Below are 17,551 nucleotides of genomic sequence, written 5' to 3'. Positions count from 1 at the left end.
AATGCCTTTGAGTTCTCTAGCTTTTACTCAACAAATATCAGACAATTCTGGTTTGCAGGGCTAAAAACAATGACTATGCCTTGAAACACCCTGTTAATCCAAGCTGTCCCAATCTCTACTGGTAAAACACCATTCCTGCTTTTCAGATAATCTTGGTTTATCTGATGTATGTAGTCTGTATGTAGTCTTGCTACATATAGTGGTAGCAGCTGCTCTGCTTGTGATTGATCTTTATTTACACAATCAAGGACTGCTTAGCCTCTCATCCTGCTACTACACCATCCTTAGAGCTCATGTTGCAAAGATTATTCACCGTGATCCTTCAGTCCTTTATCTCAATCATGATTTCTAAACACATCCTTCATTTTATACAAGTAAGGCCTACAATTTTCATTCCTAGATGAGCAACCTTGCGTTTAGCTGTATTAAATAAAAGGTGATAGTTGTTCAGCTGAGCCCCCTATGCTGTCATCAATGTGCAGCTTTGGAAAGTTCCCACACATCTCATCCTTCCAGCTGGAGGCAAGGTATCCACAACTAATGTTGCTGAGGGAACTGAGCAAAGGGAAAGGGATCAGGACAAAGAGGATGACCACAGGAAACCCAGGGAGATTTGCCCTTGCTCGCATATTGAAAGGCAACTCCAAAGATGGCCGTGAAAAGATTTCCAGTTCTTAATCACCTACCAGTTTTCTCTTCCATTCAGGAAAACCAGGCCTCTGAGATGTGAAGCATCCCATATCTTCTAAAGTCCCCTCTTGCTATGGAACTTGGCACTTACACCATTCATCCCTCCTGCAGCTTCAGTTCCTCACACAGGCAGTCAGTTTTGAAAGCAGTCACAGGCTTCTCCCTCTCTCTGTGACAAGAAACAAAAAGCAGTCCAGGCAGGAAATTTTATGTGACTGGAAGGAGGGCCTGCCTATGTTTTCCCAAAATACAGATATAATTACTGTGCCTCAGGCAAAGAGAAAGAGGGACAGAGAAAGAATGTGTGCCTATAGGCACACAGCACAGCTTAACTAGGTCCTGTACAATTCTTCTAGGCAAAGGCAGCTGTTGCATGCCCCAAACCACATGACAGCCAGGTTCTTATTTGTCTCAGGCACACAGTAGCATTTGAGGTTTGGTGTGGATTTTTTTTAATGACTTTCCAACTTGTGCTGTTTATTTCAGTACTTGTTCCAGCCTCCTAAAATAGAGCAACTTTCCAAGAAAAATATTAGGAAGCAGTGAAATGACTCTATCCCAGGTAACATGGGTGTAGTCTCTTCTGTTTGGGGTGCAATTTATGAAATTCTACTCATAATTTCCTCTCTAAAGTGAAGCTTTTCAAAGATGTGCACAAGCAGTCTTGTAGGACTACACCTTATGCATGCAAGTTTGTTGAGTTTCTCTTCTGAATATAGCATCATTCTGACTCAGTTGGTCAGAGCATGGTGTTAACAACACCAAGGTTGTGGGTTTGATCCCGGGATGGGCCATTCACTGCAGAGTTGGACTTGAACCTTGTGGGCCCCTCTCAACACACAATATTCTGTGATACAGTAGAACACCTGTAATTTGTCAGCTTGAAGGACTCCTCTCATCAGGGTCTCTTTTTCCTATTTATCCGTGGATGCACAGGAGAATTATTCACACCACATTTTGTCCGAAGAAGCAAACTCCGTCTCTCAAGAGAGCAATCACTGAACCATTTACTGTGCTGTTGACTCCTGAATTATCCCTCCATTTCAGAAGACAATAACTTTCAGTGCTGGGATATTTTTGCTTGTAGACACTCAGAAAGTTTTTCTTGGAAATGCAGCCTTCTGCAAAGTTAATTTTTGCCAGCTAGAAACAAGCAGTGTTTTCTCCTCTGCTTTTTGTTCATCTCCCCTAAGCCACTATACTTTCAGGGCCAACAGAGCCCAGCCTGAAGGGGTAGGGTATATCCCTGCATGGAAAAACACACTGTGAATAAACAAGACAGTGTTTTCAATATACACAAGGGTTGTGATTACAGGATAATCCAGGCTACCCCAATCTCTACTGTTATACTTTTCACTGAAATATGCTCCCTGTTAGTTTCAGAGCTCAAATTTTAAAGTGATGATGTTTGGGAACTTTTTTTAAAATCCCACAGTTAAAATATTTCTACCCAAACCTGCTCAACACTCTTACCATTTAACTATAGTGAAAGCCCAATCTCTTGGTTTTACAAGTTTCTTAATGCATGCAAATAAAATTCCCAGGGAAAACGGACAGCTTTTATGAAAGCAATATTTAAGGGAGAGAGCTAACATACCCATAAAATTATATTTCAACAGGAAGATTCTCCTTAAATGGAATCACTTATTTTAAAAGTGTTAATATGTTCTTGGTTTCACAACCCACTGCAGGTGCAAAAAGGAAACACAGAGAGCTGTACATTCCCTGAGGTTGTGGTCAAAGGGAAGGACTGATAAAACGCCTGTAAAAGACACCTAGGCAGCTTGTATCAAACAGGAGTGGCTCTCTATCACCCATTTCACAACCCCAACCTCTGTACTCCCAGGCCCAGCAGGGAGAGGACACAGGCTGAGGCTGCTGCTACACAGGCACAACATCATTTCACACTAGGAAAACAATCAGCATCACAGCAGATTAGCATAAACCCCTTTTCTTTCCCAGAGTGGGGAATTTCTTGATTACCGTAAGATGTAACCTCATTAAAATATCACAAGGAAAATAGTATTTCTGACACTCACAGTGCTTTTGCCTTTTTAATTCACTCATCCTCACCAGGAGCAGTTATCGAGAGCGTGGGAGGACAACTCCTCTTAACCAGAAGCAGCCTTCAAGGGCAAACAGCTCTGATCCAGGCTGCTGAGGAAGGGGGAAGAGACAATCCCCAAAGGAAGTAAATCTTCAAAGGCTAGCATCAAGACTATTCTGGCAAAAAGCAAAATGGGTATACCAGTCAAGTTTAACATCCCTTTTTTCCTCGATTTTCAGCTCCTAAAACAGATAAAAATATAAAACAATAATTTTTTTTCCTTTTTTATGGAGGTACTCCTTTTGGACTCCTTTACGAACAACCCCCAAAACTGGTATCAATGATGCTGCAGAAAATGAACAGTGTATGAGCTAGGCTGAATGCAAAACATGGGTAAAATACTGGCAACATTGTGAAAGGTGAGGTGGCAGCAGAGCAGTGGAAATACGCACATGCAGCTACTGGCTTAGCAGTTTGTTATGATGTCTGCGGAGAACAGCACTCCAGCTGAGTCCAACCAATGAACCCCTGTTTACTTCAGACAGCTTGTTCCAAGCTTTCACAGAAAACAGGTGGTGGCTTAGGGAGAAATGTGATGGATTTTAAGTAGGAATACAAGTACAGGTCTCCCTCCATTTAAAGTAATGCCTGGCTGCCCTTTCTAAGCACTACATAAATTATTGGGCAGGCTGAGCTAAGGAGGGGGTAGAATCCAGCCTTGAGGTAGTTCATTTCCTCCAGCAATGCTCTCCTAATCAGTAGGATATGTGGGACTAGATTAATATCAAACAGGAATCAAATTTTTTTAGAAAATACCTTGTTTTCATTCTGCATTGGATTAAAGGCCAGAATTCTGTGAGATACTCGGTAAAATGAGACAGATTGTGCTCAGAGATGTTCAGGTCCCTACTGCTCTGGAATTTGCTTCATCCCAGGCACAAGCACCCCACAGCAAGCTATAATGTCAGTCTCCATGGGGTTATCCATTTGGCAGTGCTGCACATTCCTTGCACATGCAGCAATTAAATTTTGAGCAAAAAAGAACATGACTCAGACAGGTTCAGTTTCTCCCACATGTTGACATTAGCTGAGAACCAAGAGAGTTCAAGTAACCCACTCCAAGCAACTGTAAGAGATAAAAAGAATTTTCATTTGAAACTGCAATGCAATGACTAAATAAGTAAATAGTATCTCATACATGTCCTGTCTCACAGAGATGTAAAGGGTACGCAGCCAACAATTACACTGAAAAGTGCGTGTGATATGAAAGATTATACAAAGTAAATGTAAAGATTATTTCTAAAGAATTTAATTTACTAAGGCAGAAACCTTACCCAAGCAACCTACATTCTTGAGCTAGAGTCACAGAGGTATTTTTAAGGTATTAAAAGATGAGAATCTGTTGATGAGCATGGGATTAATGGAAGGACAGCATCTTCTCCATGGTGGTCTTTCTTTTATTTTTATTATTGGCATACACATATCAATAAATACCTTATTTAAGGTGGTAACATATCAGAGTACTCTTTTATCTTAATTGAAGTACATTATAAAATGTTGATCAGGCGCCTTTTGAACAGACTTAAGTCTTCTGATCTGTGTCCATAAAGTGTCCCAGTTACCTAACTTCCTAACATAATAAATTATTCTGGCATAAGTGGCCTTTATTTTTTCTCATTTGTGCGAAATTACTGTCATCATTTTTATCTTGTTCCATCCATAGTGATTTCCACATACTATTTCCTACATTGTCCTATAGAAGGTCTTACACTTGGGCCTACCAATAGGCTTAGAATTGATTGACAGCTTTACTAATGCACATGTGCTCTTTGACCAGAAGTCCATTCAGTCTGATGTGCCATCCTAGCAAATCTTCAGTATCCTGCAAGAAAAAAAAAACATAAACAAAAATTAGTCTGGAAGATATATCTCGAATAACATTTATTCCTATATATTTACAAATCATTAGAATAATGTTCTCTATTCTACTTTAGTGAGGCTTTGAACTTTTAATTAAAAGAAAAACACAGAAAGGAATAGCACAAACTTTTTAAAACAACTTTCTAACTTAATGAATGCTTCTAATCAGCAGCTATGACATGTCACTTGGACTTAGCACAAAGTATCAAAGCCAGGTCCCCTCTAGGATCCCCTGGGGCTTTTATTGTCCTCAGTTTACACAGTCAAAGAACAAAACTGTGTGCCTCCAAGTCATCTAAAAACTATTTCAGGGGCAGCATGTGATTTTGCTCTTCATGCAGAGTGCATCGCTGCATTAATTGTGAATGAAAAATTAGTCATATTCAAATTCCAAATAGCTCACAGCCCAATTTGGCTGGCTTTTCTTTGGTCCCTTCCCATCAAGCAATCATGAAAATTTTAGAAGCTCGGTTTTGCATAAGAAGTCAGCTCTTTATTGATTGATGAACTGATAGTGAATCACCATGGTACATATGTTACCTCCCTGAAGAGAACGTACATTTACATCATCATGGGAGAGATCCCCAGTTAATTCAGGGTAAGGGCAGAGAAGGCTCCAGCTTTCAGTTTCCTCCAGCACACTGAACAAGGACTCATTTCCAGGAAAAACAGGAGTTGCTTACCTCTGGTTTAGACTGAACTTGCACCTAAGTCTATACTGGGTAGATGTAACTACTGCCATGTACTGAAAGGTACTTTTTGCGTCCTTTTTGAACTGCTGTAAACAAATGCTGCTTCAGGACAAAAACATTAAGCCCAAAAGGACACATTTTATGGGCAGGGGTGCACAGACCATGGGTCATGGCCTACATTGGGGCACCACAAAGAACTGCTGTCTGTTTACCCTTGTGGACAGCTCAGCTCCACACAGCTGCTTCCTCACACCCAAGCGGGATAGGGAGAAAATTACAGGGGTACAAATGAGAAACCTTGTGGGCTGAGATAAAGACAGTTTACTAGGTAAAGCAAAAGTTGCACACCTAAGCAAAGCAAATGAAGGACTTCATCCACTCCTTCCCATCTGCAGGCAGGTGTTTAGCCACGTCCAGGAAAGCAGGGCTCCATCCCACCTAATAGTCAGGGAAGACAAACACAAACACTCTGAATGTCCTCCTTCCCTTTCTTCCCCCAGCTTTAGTTGATGAACACAACATCATATGGCATGGAAGATCTTCCCATGGTCAGCTGGGGTCAGCTGGGGTCAGCTGTCCCCACTGTGACCCTTCCCAATTTCTTGTGCCTCCTCATGAGCAGGGCAGTGTGAGAAGCCGAAAAGGTCCTTGATTCTGTCCCTATGTTCTCAGCACTGTTCTCATCACAAAACCCAAACAGCAATGTACAAACTTCTATGAGGAAAAATATTTTTTTCTATATCTTTTCAATCTTAGTAGCTTAAATGGAATGTAGTGGCATAAAAACTTGGATTCAATGGTTTAATTTTAAATTCTGGATCCCAGGCATGGTGCCTGATTCTGCCTTGCCTTGCATTTTCTCCCTACATCTGTGAGAGGGTGTCGTGGTTTGACGCTGATAAATTGAGACTATAAACATGAACTGTTTTCCATTGGAAACACAGACATGTCATAGGAAAGCACTGTGAGCAGATGGCTTTCTGAAGTCAAGCACCATGTAGGTGTGAGCTGTGCACAATTCCTCCATCTCAGACCTCTCCATTTTCTGCCCCAGCACAAGACAGAGACTGACAGAAGGGTTCGACTGGACTGCTTATGCTACAACTCATCTACTATGTCAACACTCAGGCTGAGGTAGGTAATAATTCCTTTGCAGGTTTTAAAGAGAAAGATTGAAACCACACCACCTCCTTCCTACCCTTCTTTTTTCATTTGCTGGTGATACGAGGGAGAAATCAAATATTGTTCTTTGCATGCAGTCAGTCACTGATTAAATGCAGTCACCTCCCTCTATGTATGTCCACAGTCTTTTAACACATTTACAAAGTGTCACACAAAAAAAATATTGGCCCTAGGCAACAGAGGAAAGGAAAATAAAGTTTAGCAAAATAAATGCACTTACAGTCATGGGTCTCAAAGAGTTTCTCTGAGCTTATTACAAGATCCAAAGAAATCTAATGAAACTTCAAGAGGATTTTAGAAAACAATCATCATGCTGTTACTCTGTGGATAGTGTCAAAAGTATGAAGCTAACAGAGAAGGCACTTGAAAAGACAATAAAACATCTCTTTTAAATTGAGTGTGCTAAATGTCACAAAGCCAATAGGAGTATCTTATTTCCACTAAATGCAGGAAGGACGGGAAACACATTTTTCCTGATAAACAACCCTGGTGCTCAAGCAAGTGAGATAATTACAGGTACACTTGTCTTGGGGATGGCATGTGGCACATGGGAAAAGAAAGACATCCAAAAGTCCCAGCTCATTCCCACTTCTGTATTGCCAGAACCTACTGGGACAGGGCTCTCTAAGCTCTTCCTTACTTTCCCTCTCTCATTAGGATATTGCCAAGTCCATATAATGCTATAACCCCCTTTTAATCCTCTCTAAAGATTAACTAGCTGCCCCTAATACTGACATGATAAAGTCTAACACTTGCCTAATTGCTCCTCCCTGTGTGGATATGAAGGTGAGAAAGTAATAGGCTTTTATACATTTATGGTTATAGTGAAACAGGAAAACCTTTGCTTCCTCTCACATTTGTGTGGGAACATGTGCACATGTGCCTGTATATTGTGTATGTGTGCCTATATGTGGACACAGGCTGATCCCTGGGTGAGTGTTTAAGTGGGTGTCTCGTTTTTGTGGCTTATATTTCCAGAAGGTTGTCTGGTGGCATCTGATAGTTTATGAATGTGTGTTTGTTGTGCAGTAAAACTTTCCTTCAAAGACTCTCACGGCCCTGTCTGGGTTGCTGCCTGTAGGAACGCTGCAGGGAAAGGGAGAGCTTGTTTCCAGTGTCCATTTATCTGCAATAAAATTGCTTTCACTGTCCCACCAGAGAAATAAATCTGGAATTTGTGGCTACTGTACAGGTTATTATAAAATAGGTCAGTGACACTTTGACAAACGAACTGTATTCATTCTTGCCTCGCACTAGAGCTGCAGGGAACTTCAGCTTCCTTGAGATATGTGGGAAATAACAAGGTGGAATTATTTAAACATTATCAGGTAAAAACCTGCAATGTGACTGAAATCAATCTTCACCTTCAGGGTCTCCTTGCATGACATCTAAATTAAGTCAGTTCCCCATCAATTTAGACAATAATTTTTCTCCATGCAGAATCTAAGGATTAATGGGTACTACTCCATCATGATACAACAAGGATGACATTTCAGAAGCATCTTTGACTTGTTACAGTCTTTCCTCACCAGTTCTGCAGTGCAGTTGTTTCAGGAGGCAATTTCCAAAGACAGAGGGACAGATATCATTTAGGATGTTGTGACACATCCTTCTAACTCTGTCACATGCACTGTGTAATGAGTGCCTTGTAAAGACCACAATCAGGGAGTAGAGTAATTGTGCCAAGATTAATTAAGAGAATTTATGAAATCAGAAATTTGAAGTCATTGAAGATATTAATTCGAATTAGAAGAGTTCTACTAAAAGCTAGACTGATAGAGTTGATGGATAGCTAGTTTTTTCCTCTCTCTCACAGTTTCTTGTTTTATTTCTTCATTCCCTTAGTAGAAGTCTAGTTCAAATCATTGAAAAAGATGTTTGTTCAACAGACCTTTGAAAATAATATTTTGAGTTTCTTGGTAATTCAAATTATTCACCTTTGTCAGGGGAGGAAAGACTTGTAGGTGGGTGAGGAAAAAAAAGCATGTATATATGTAGCCACTAATTGATCAATGCAGCACATCAAAGATGGAACTACTGACAGTGAATTTTTGCTTTTATCTACAACATTGAAAATTTGAAAAACAAACAAAACAGAAATCCTGCAATCATTTCTTGAAAAAGCAAATTTTCCCATTTCCTTAAGAAAGGCCATCTGGGAGGCAAAAATAATGTAATGTGAATATGTCATGATTTCTTTCCACTAAAGGAGACATATAAACCAGCATCATCATGGGTTTAATCATAGCATTTTTCACTTTGGGATTTCAGAACACTGCCAGTATTCATTTTTTTCCACTGGGTTCATCCTCAAGCTCTTGCTGAATATGCATAAATAAATTCCTGCCATATATATTCACCTTAAAGAGAAACAGTTTAATTGTTCTGGTCATGAGAGACTATGAATTAACATTAACAAAGAAGTTATGCCTTCATTGCAAGCATTCCTCAAGCATTCCTGAGGCAAAATTTTGAGGTATAGGAAACAACAAAGGAATTTCATGGACCTATTTCATCTCCAACATGAAAAGCCAAATTTTAGACCATCCTGGGTGCACTCGGCAGTAACTTAAAATCCAGAAATTTCTCCGCAGTCTACATGAACATTCACATATCAGCAAAAGTGTGGGGTTTGGGGTTGCCCAGTGCAGAGCCAAGAGCTGAACTCAATGATCCTTGTGTCCCTTCCAACTCGGGCTATGATTATATGACAAGGGCTGTGTGCCTCTTTGCTCACAGACAGGGCAGAGAAAAGTTGGTGGCAGGATAATGACTCTTCCCCGCTAACTGTAGCATGTGAGGGAGCAGGACCAACACTAAAGATTTTGCACCATTTCAATTGGTTGCTGGTGTCAGGAACAGAATTTGAAGCTGCTAAACACTGCACTTCTTTTCCTAGTCCTCGTTCTGCTTGCAGCTTCTCTCTCACTTCCTTGAACTTAAAGGAACTTAAAGCTTTATCTGGAGAACAGAGAAACAAACACTTACCCAAAGCTGAAACAGCAGCAAAAAGTATTCTCTCATCCTTTAAACAAGAAGTGTGTGCTGCTGTTGTTTGTGGCTGTGACTGTCAGATGGAGCTGCCGAGGCTTCCAGCATGTTGAGCATCAAGAGCCATTCATCACACAGCATCACACCTAACAGACTGGGATAGCCCTTGCCCACAGCTTTCCTCTTCTCTCATCCACTCTTCTAGGTTGCATCTAAACATCTGCTTGAGGAAATGAAGACAAACGCTTTTATTCTTTTTCCCTACAAATTGGTAATTAGAATTTGGGTTTTGGTGCACACTGAGAAAAAATAAAGTTAAAACAAAGCCAGTCATCAATAAAAATTCTTCAACAAAATGAGTGCTGATTCTTCTGTAAGCAGTGCCACACAGATACATCCATAAATAATCCCAGAGTGCCACTGTGACAGTCGAGTCTGGCCAACAGCACAACACAGATCACGCGATTTTCAGGACTGAATTATTTCTGTTTGGACAAGAGTGTCCTCTGTGGAAGAATGATCATTTTTAGTGCCACAGTTTTCAAGAATGAAGAATCCATCACAATTCAGTAGACATTCTTCCATGCCTAACTATATTCATGGTTTAAAATGTGCTTCACATTTTTGGAATTGTCTCTCAGGAATGATATTTGAAATGTTCAAGTTACTAGATGGCTTCGAGCTCAGAAAAAAAAATCAAATATTATTTTTGCAGAACAGAATATATTGCTTTCCTAGAATACTCATAATTTGTTATTTTGGGGTTTTCAGTGTTTCAAAAATACAACTCTCAAACTGACACATCTGTCTGACCTTCAGTGTGGTTGTGGTGTATTATAGAGGCCCATAGGGCCTTTGCTTTTCCTTTAGACTTTGCGCCACTTGGAACTGATAACAACATATGGATGCTGGCTAGCACTCCCCTGAAAGAACCTGGAGTGATGGGAATGTTTACCTCACCAGACAGGCTTCCTGTAAAAGCTACTTCTTCTTCTTGCAATAAGGCACCTACCCTTGTTTGACCCTGCATTTGATGTCAGGATAATATCTTGCTAAGGATGACACGAGCTCAGTGTAATTTTTCTTCACTAGAAGCTCAGAGACAGTCAAAGGAGGAGATGGCTTCAGAGGAGGCAAGATCCAATTTAATTGTAAATATCTATAAGATTAGTGTGAGATAAATTGGTTTATGACCTATGATTAAAAAAGAGCTAAGATTTCAATTCTAGTGCGGTCCTTGGTCCTACTGTGTGGCACAGACACACACTTGTGGGCTCCTTATGTATGTGGTAAGTCAATGAAACAGCACAATAGCAGCCCTATCCACCTATTTCCTAAGTATATTTGTGTATCTTACACCACATACTCTGTACGAGTATACTGAATGCAGTCAATGTCAATAATTTTGTAGACTGAAAAATGGCAGTCAACAACTACTTGCATGCACTTGTGTATTTCAGATTTTTTAAAAGGTAACTTTTTTTCATGTTTTCCATACTAAGGGAAAAAATCCCACATTTTTTCCATTGCAAGGTTTTTTCTTCCAGTTTAATGCTTGCGTCTTTCAAAGCCCCTTTAAAAGGAAATTTTGGCATGTCATGAAAACAAAGTCAAAAATGAAGTTTTTGCAAAAATTTAAAATAAGTAAAGTTTAGCTCCTCTGTGGCAACACTAAGTAGCTTTTGCAAAACGATTGCACTGAATAGGCTTACCTTTTCCAACACCTTCTAATATTAAAAAAATTGACCCATGCCAGTGATTCCAACCCAAGGGTATTTACAACACATTATTTCTAACAGATAAGAGAACTAACTGATTGTTGCTGAGCTCTTGCTGAGCTCTGAGGAAAGGATCTTGTGAGAAAGTATCTCCAGCTCAAGAGTAACTGAGTGCTGAGATTTTTGCCTGGGGAGACCAGGAGGCTAATGTCACACAGGATCCAGAGCAATTCAATTAATTTAAGCAAAATGACAACTGAAGCTTCTCTAAAACTTTGCCTTTGTCAGCGCAAGGGCTGCAGACAAGATGCAGTCACTGTGCTCTTCTTTACAGAAGAGAAAATATTGTTATCTCCTATACAAAGTACTAATAAATGTTTGGAAACCTTTCAGATAGGAGTTAGGAACACTTGCAAGTAGAATTCAGTGTAAATCAGACAGATGCCTTTCCTCTGCCACCTCCCACTGTCATTGACAGTGACAATGAAACCATCCAGCAGATGCTGTATTGCTTTAAACCCTCAGAGCTAAAATGCTGTGCTGTGTACTTACAACATTTTAACATCACTGACATAATTTTTATAGCTCTTCATGGCACAGTGCACATCCACATGGCCACGAGTCAGACCCAAATCTCGCAGCTGTATTTGCCCACTGTCATCCTTTATGTAAAGTGAGTGAAAATGTCAGCAAATGGGAGAGTGGTGGCTACAGGTGACTACAAATAGCCCCAGATCAGTCCAAAACTTGTGCACTAGGAGGATTCACCAAGCATGTTAAAGGCATGGTTCTAAGAGAAAATACTATATATTCTCAACAATATTCCCAAGTGGACTTAATTAACATCTCAAGATGCTAACTATATTGAAACCCAGCACTGCTCAAATCATGTCTCATTTTCTGAAGCATCCTCTGACACACTCCCATAGTCCTTAGGTATACTTCAAAGCTCCTTGTACAGGCAGATATCACCAGAAGATCACCCTTAGAGAAAGGAATCCTCCAAAAGATAAAATAGTCACAGTAGAACACAAGACTCAAATTTTATTTCACCTCCTAAGAGACTGATTCTTTTATATATTTTTTTCTTCCCTAAATGAGTTCTTTTCTTTGTATTATGTCTCTTGCTACTATGAAACATCCTTCCTTCCTTCCTTCCTTCCTTCCTTCCTTCCTTCCTTCCTTCCTTCCTTCCTTCCTTCCTTCCTTCCTTCCTTCCTTCCTTCCTTCCTTCCTTCCTTCCTTCCTTCCTTCCTTCCTTCCTTCCTTCCTTCCTTCCTTCCTTCCTTCCTTCCTTCCTTCCTTCCTTCCTTCCTTCCTTCCTTCCTTCCTTTCCTTCCTTCCTTTCCTTCCTTCCTTTCCTTCCTTCCTTTCCTTCCTTCCTTTCCTTCCTTCCTTTCCTTCCTTCCTTTCCTTTCCTTCCTTCCTTCCTTCCTCCCTCCCTCCCTCCCTCCCTACCATAGCCGCCTTTGGTATTAATTTAGTTTGGAGGATTTTGTGGTAATGTAGAAAAAGGGTATAATTTTCAAGGTATCAAAGGTTTATCACTATGCTCTGGGGGCCACAGAGTGCTAAAAGGCACAAATGCCTGAGGCAAGGACAGTTTACATGGCACAAAAGACAATTCATAATAAATGATAGCCTGTTTCTAAGGATGAACTCATTTACCTTGGCTGGCTGTTGAGTTTAAAAATAATTATAAAGAAAAAATAAACTGACATACTGTACAGCCAAAATAGAAGTTGAGTAGGGAATAAACCAGCACCGTACTGCCTGAAATTCCAACAGTTTCTGAATTGCCTTGAGATTATCTTTTTCTAACATCTTTTTTTTTTTTCTTTTTGAAGTGAAATCAGTTCTCTTTGACTGAAATTTCTTGTCTTCCCTCATTACTTTTTGCTACTATTGCAACAGCAGGGAAATGTGTTGCTACTAGATATCCATCAAAAAACTGGGCTGAAGAGCCTGTGCCAAGTGGGGAATGAGGTATTTCCCTGTCCTGGGAGTGCTGTGCTGGAGCCAGGTATGCAGACAGGAGAAATCAGCACTGCTGACTGATTGGTGAATGGGTAGAGCTGGGACACACAGGCAGAACTGCTGACAGCAAGGGAATGTGGCTAGAAGATCTCTGACTCTGGCAAAAAAAGTGGGCCAGCCTATGGGCCTGTACAAGCCCTGGCACCAGCTCTGTTTTGTCCCCATATTGTGCTCTTTTTCATTGCAAAGGATTTATCTTCCTTTCTAAATAGACTAAATCAAAATCTGAAATAAAGGAATGATCTTAAAGAAAGTGAACCCTCATTTGCTACCTGAAATAAAGATTTAGTAAAACCAACATATTTTTATGAAAGCAAACCAAGCCACTACTAAAAATCTGTAAGGTTGCATGAATAAATAATATTTATATTGGTTTGGCCAAAGTCTATATTAGTGCCTCTAAATTGTCAAAAGCCAGTTCATAAATTTTACGTTGAACTTCCCTCTTGCCCTCAGAAGAAGGGCTCCTTCATTAATACCAAATTCACAGTATCCCTGCTACATTCATTCCTCATTTTCTTTCTGTAACTATCCTGTGAAGACTAACATCAACAGGGTAAAATTGGGAAAGAGGACACCAATCCACAGCTATAAATTTAATTTGTGAGTGGTTAGTCTGCCAAGCATGATAATTTCCTAACACAGAGTTCTTACATTTTACTTAAGCTTCAATTAACAGGACTTTCTTCCTCTGGTGCACATGGAAAATGGATTCTGACATATTTACTGCATAAGTACCTTCATCGCTGAGGCTGGCTCCTCTCAGACCACACCTGTTAGTAGGAGAACCACAGATGTAATTTATTGCTGGTACAAATGAGTGAGCCCACAGATCATTCCCTGGAGGAGTATTTGTATCCCTACTGTTGCCTTTGGAGATGGCAAAGGTTGGTATGGGATATTTCCTTAAACCTTCCAATCTGACCCTGCAAAGTCATATTTAAAGTGGGAATTATTTTCCTGTTCCAGCTGGATAAGACACCACAGTTGTTAGACCAGCAGTTCAGAGATTTCAGGTCACCATGAAGAAGAACATACAACAAACCTCGTTAAAGCCTTAGTGCCTCCTCCTGAAATGCTGATACCTCAGAGATCAAAGACCCTACCAGGATATGGTCTCATGGTTTCGAAGCAGTAGGATTTCCAGTTTGGAAAGCCCCTACTTGTCCACAATCAATTGCTGCGTGTATTTATTTTGTCCCTGTGGTGACACAAGCTCGTCTGTATTTGTCAGACTCTAATGTCAACTCTGGCTTCCATTAGCTATGGAAAGGTTGCTATCACTAATCCTACTAATAACAGCATCTTGCCAGGCCTCAGTTGCTTAATGGACTTGCAAAATGCACACAGCTAGTGATTTCCTTCATTTGCTGTCAAAACTAAGGTCAAAAATAATCTCAGGAGACCCCAAACTTGACCTTTTCAAAACTTTATGCTTGTCAAATTTTACTGCAGAGGATGAATTATCAATGCAAGCAGTAGGAGAGCAGCAGCTCGATGTGCTCAATGCCTTGCACTGATTCAGGTAAACGGACGTTTGCACATCAGCACAGATCAGAATCAGAAAAGAGGGTGATCCGTCAGTGGTGCTCACAACAGACGTGCCAGCTCCTGTCCAAAACAGACCTTTTACCATTAGCATTGCCCTGAATGCATTCTTCACTTCCCATGTGCAAGAGCAATGAGGCTCACAGTAAAGTAATGCCATCCGTATTGCCTCCCACTCCTCCACAGTTAGCTTTGCTTTTAAAAGACTGCTGCAGGCTCTATTAATTGTGGGAAAGAATCGAGAATTGTGCAGGAAACCTATTTCCCCTCAGGGAAGGAGTGGGCCATAATTTCATTCCTTAACATTATAAATTATGGGAGATTTTCTTTTTTTTTTTTTTTTATTTTTGAAAGGTTAGAAAATGCTGTGGAGATTAATAACATCACTGTTATTAATTATAACCCACCAAAATACATATTTCTACAATGAGGAGGGAGTATTCTCAGTGGGAGATTATTCTGCTAGAGAAGAGAAATTACTTAGGAAATAGCGATGCCTGGGTCAACTGACAGAAAGCAATTAGAGCTTTTCCCCCACATGTAGGAAACAGGCAACAGTATAATTGACTCATTGTACTTTTTGAAATAAACCAGTAAGAGAATGCACAGAAAACATAACTGTGATAACTTGTGCCAAACTAGAGTCAGATCCTGGGAAACAAAATGACAGCGAAGAAATCCAGCAAGACTGAGGGAGGTATGAAGATCCTGACATCAGTAGCAGATTAGACAGCTAGACTGACAGACCACTTATAAATAATGATGCAAATGTACTTACCATAGCATGTGAACATATTTCACTTTTTTATCCCACCCCCAGGTGTTACATATTCTTTTTACTCTGGGCATGTACATGCACGAGGGAAGCGACAAAGATATTTTATAAATGGTCTACACACGCAATCCATGTCATACAAGCACACCTGCAGTAGAAATAGAATATAATTTCTAAAATGAGTTACATTCTGGATCTAAATAAAAGCTTGTAGATACCTACAGGGAGAGGCTGTAGGGTGCTGCGAATCTTTTTAGAGTTCACAGACAGTCTGGAATCCATAATGCATATTTTCAGAATATATTCATAGAGCTAGCAAAACAGTGAATGCAAGCTGAGGCATTATGCCATCAGTTTTTGTTGGTAGGCCAGTGGCACCTGCTCTGGAAAGTCAGAAGATGGGTACAGGATTTTATCCAGAAAAGGTGGCAGTCAAGCCAGAATTCTTTTGCTTACTACAACCATTTTATGCCCATTCTCAACAAGAAGGAAAAAATAAGGAAAAAATTAAAGGAAGCAAACACAAGTGTGACTCAGTTTGCAGGCACTGCAGTTTCATCTCAGTGTATCCTTCGTGGTTTGTGGCATTTAATTATGTTTCTAGGTCTTTGATGGTCATTTTTAAAATAATAATACAATTAAATTAAAGTGTATAGTTCTGCTAACTGATCTATGCTTCTTCTGTGCTTTATATTTCCTGCAAAGTTTTCAGGCCACAATAAAAATGCATCTTTTTGTCCCAAGTTGAAATAAGTGACATTAAATATTGTCTGGAACAGGAGACCAGTGATTTTCAATTAACATTAAATAGGAAACTGCTTAATATCAATTGTTATTAAATGGGCAAATTAGCATTAAATTAAAGCTAATAGCGCAGGCAAAGTTTTCCATTAAGCAAGCCAATATTAAGTGTATCCAATCTTTTACAGTATTCACTATTTCGTTTCCTCAGCTGAAAGACGTTTCTTGATAAATAAGCATTTATCCAGTTTATGCCCCTCCAGCTACCAACTTCATCTGATCTCTATTACTAAAATTCAGTGAATCAGGCATTCTTGCACATTTTGCTGTGCATTAATTCTATGGCTCCTGCCAACTAATTGTCCTGTTTTCAAACTTCTTTGAGCTTCATCTCACGTGTACCATTAACTATCTTGCTGTTCCACGGGATGAAATCATTGTGTTTGATGCTTCTCCAGTTTAGATGAGGGCCAACTGCTGATATTGATAGAACAGTACTGCACAGGGAAGAAACAAATGCAGAAAAATGCTTGATATTTTTAAAATGCTCAGAACATACTCCTCATTATCGAGCTGGTAGCTTCTAAGATTCAGGAATCATTTTTAAAAATGAGCAGTGCGTGAATCAAAAAATGGTCATGTCAGGATGTTTATTTACTTTTTACTGGCTGAATAATAAATAGATGTTGAGTTGCATGGTGGGAGGGTACATGCCATGAATTTTACTCAAACAGAAAACCTAGGAGGAATATATGTGTTGAACCATATCTGAAACCTACATGTTTGGAAAGAGATGAGAGAGTACCAGACAGATCTGTACTTCTGAGATTCTGAAGCTCGTCTGAAAACTTGTTTGTTGGGTATGTTAGGATACAGCTTGAAATCTGAATTATTCCTAACCAAACCAGCCATGTGTTTTTCTTAGTCACTAGATGGGCCTGAAGCCATAGAGTGAAGGAGACCCTTGGAACTCTGACTCCCATCTCCTGTTGTCGCAGAGATCATGTTCTTAAACTCCTGTTACAACTTTATCAAACTAACTTGAAAGTTAGCATGGCAGTTTCACAAAAGCAGCAGCTGTGTCTGGCTTGTTGAGTTAGGAATTCAAATATCTTTCCAGAAGGGGATTAGAGACATATTTTGGTGGTGTATTAGCAAAATCAAAGTATAAATATATTTACATTTTAAAAGAAAGTTTTCCTTTTCTCAC

General features: G+C 39.8%; 1 long non-coding RNA gene across 1 annotated transcript; it reads right to left on the bottom strand.

The window, feature by feature from the left end:
- Positions 1-4,176: 4,176 nt before the first annotated feature.
- LOC116443491 lies at positions 4,177-15,868 on the bottom strand. Its single transcript, XR_004239934.1, has 4 exons — positions 15,604-15,868; positions 9,520-9,742; positions 5,698-5,787; positions 4,177-4,619 (listed from the first exon to the last, which is right to left on the bottom strand). It is a non-coding gene; the product is annotated as an uncharacterized LOC116443491 (long non-coding RNA).
- Between the last annotated feature and the right edge of the window lie 1,683 nt (positions 15,869-17,551).

This window comes from Corvus moneduloides, chromosome 4 (genome assembly GCF_009650955.1).
Source record: "Corvus moneduloides isolate bCorMon1 chromosome 4, bCorMon1.pri, whole genome shotgun sequence".
In the NCBI taxonomy this organism is placed as follows: Eukaryota; Metazoa; Chordata; class Aves; order Passeriformes; family Corvidae; genus Corvus; species Corvus moneduloides.
The sequence above is the reverse complement of the archived record's forward strand: the minus strand, read 5'-3'. Positions and strand labels throughout refer to the sequence as shown.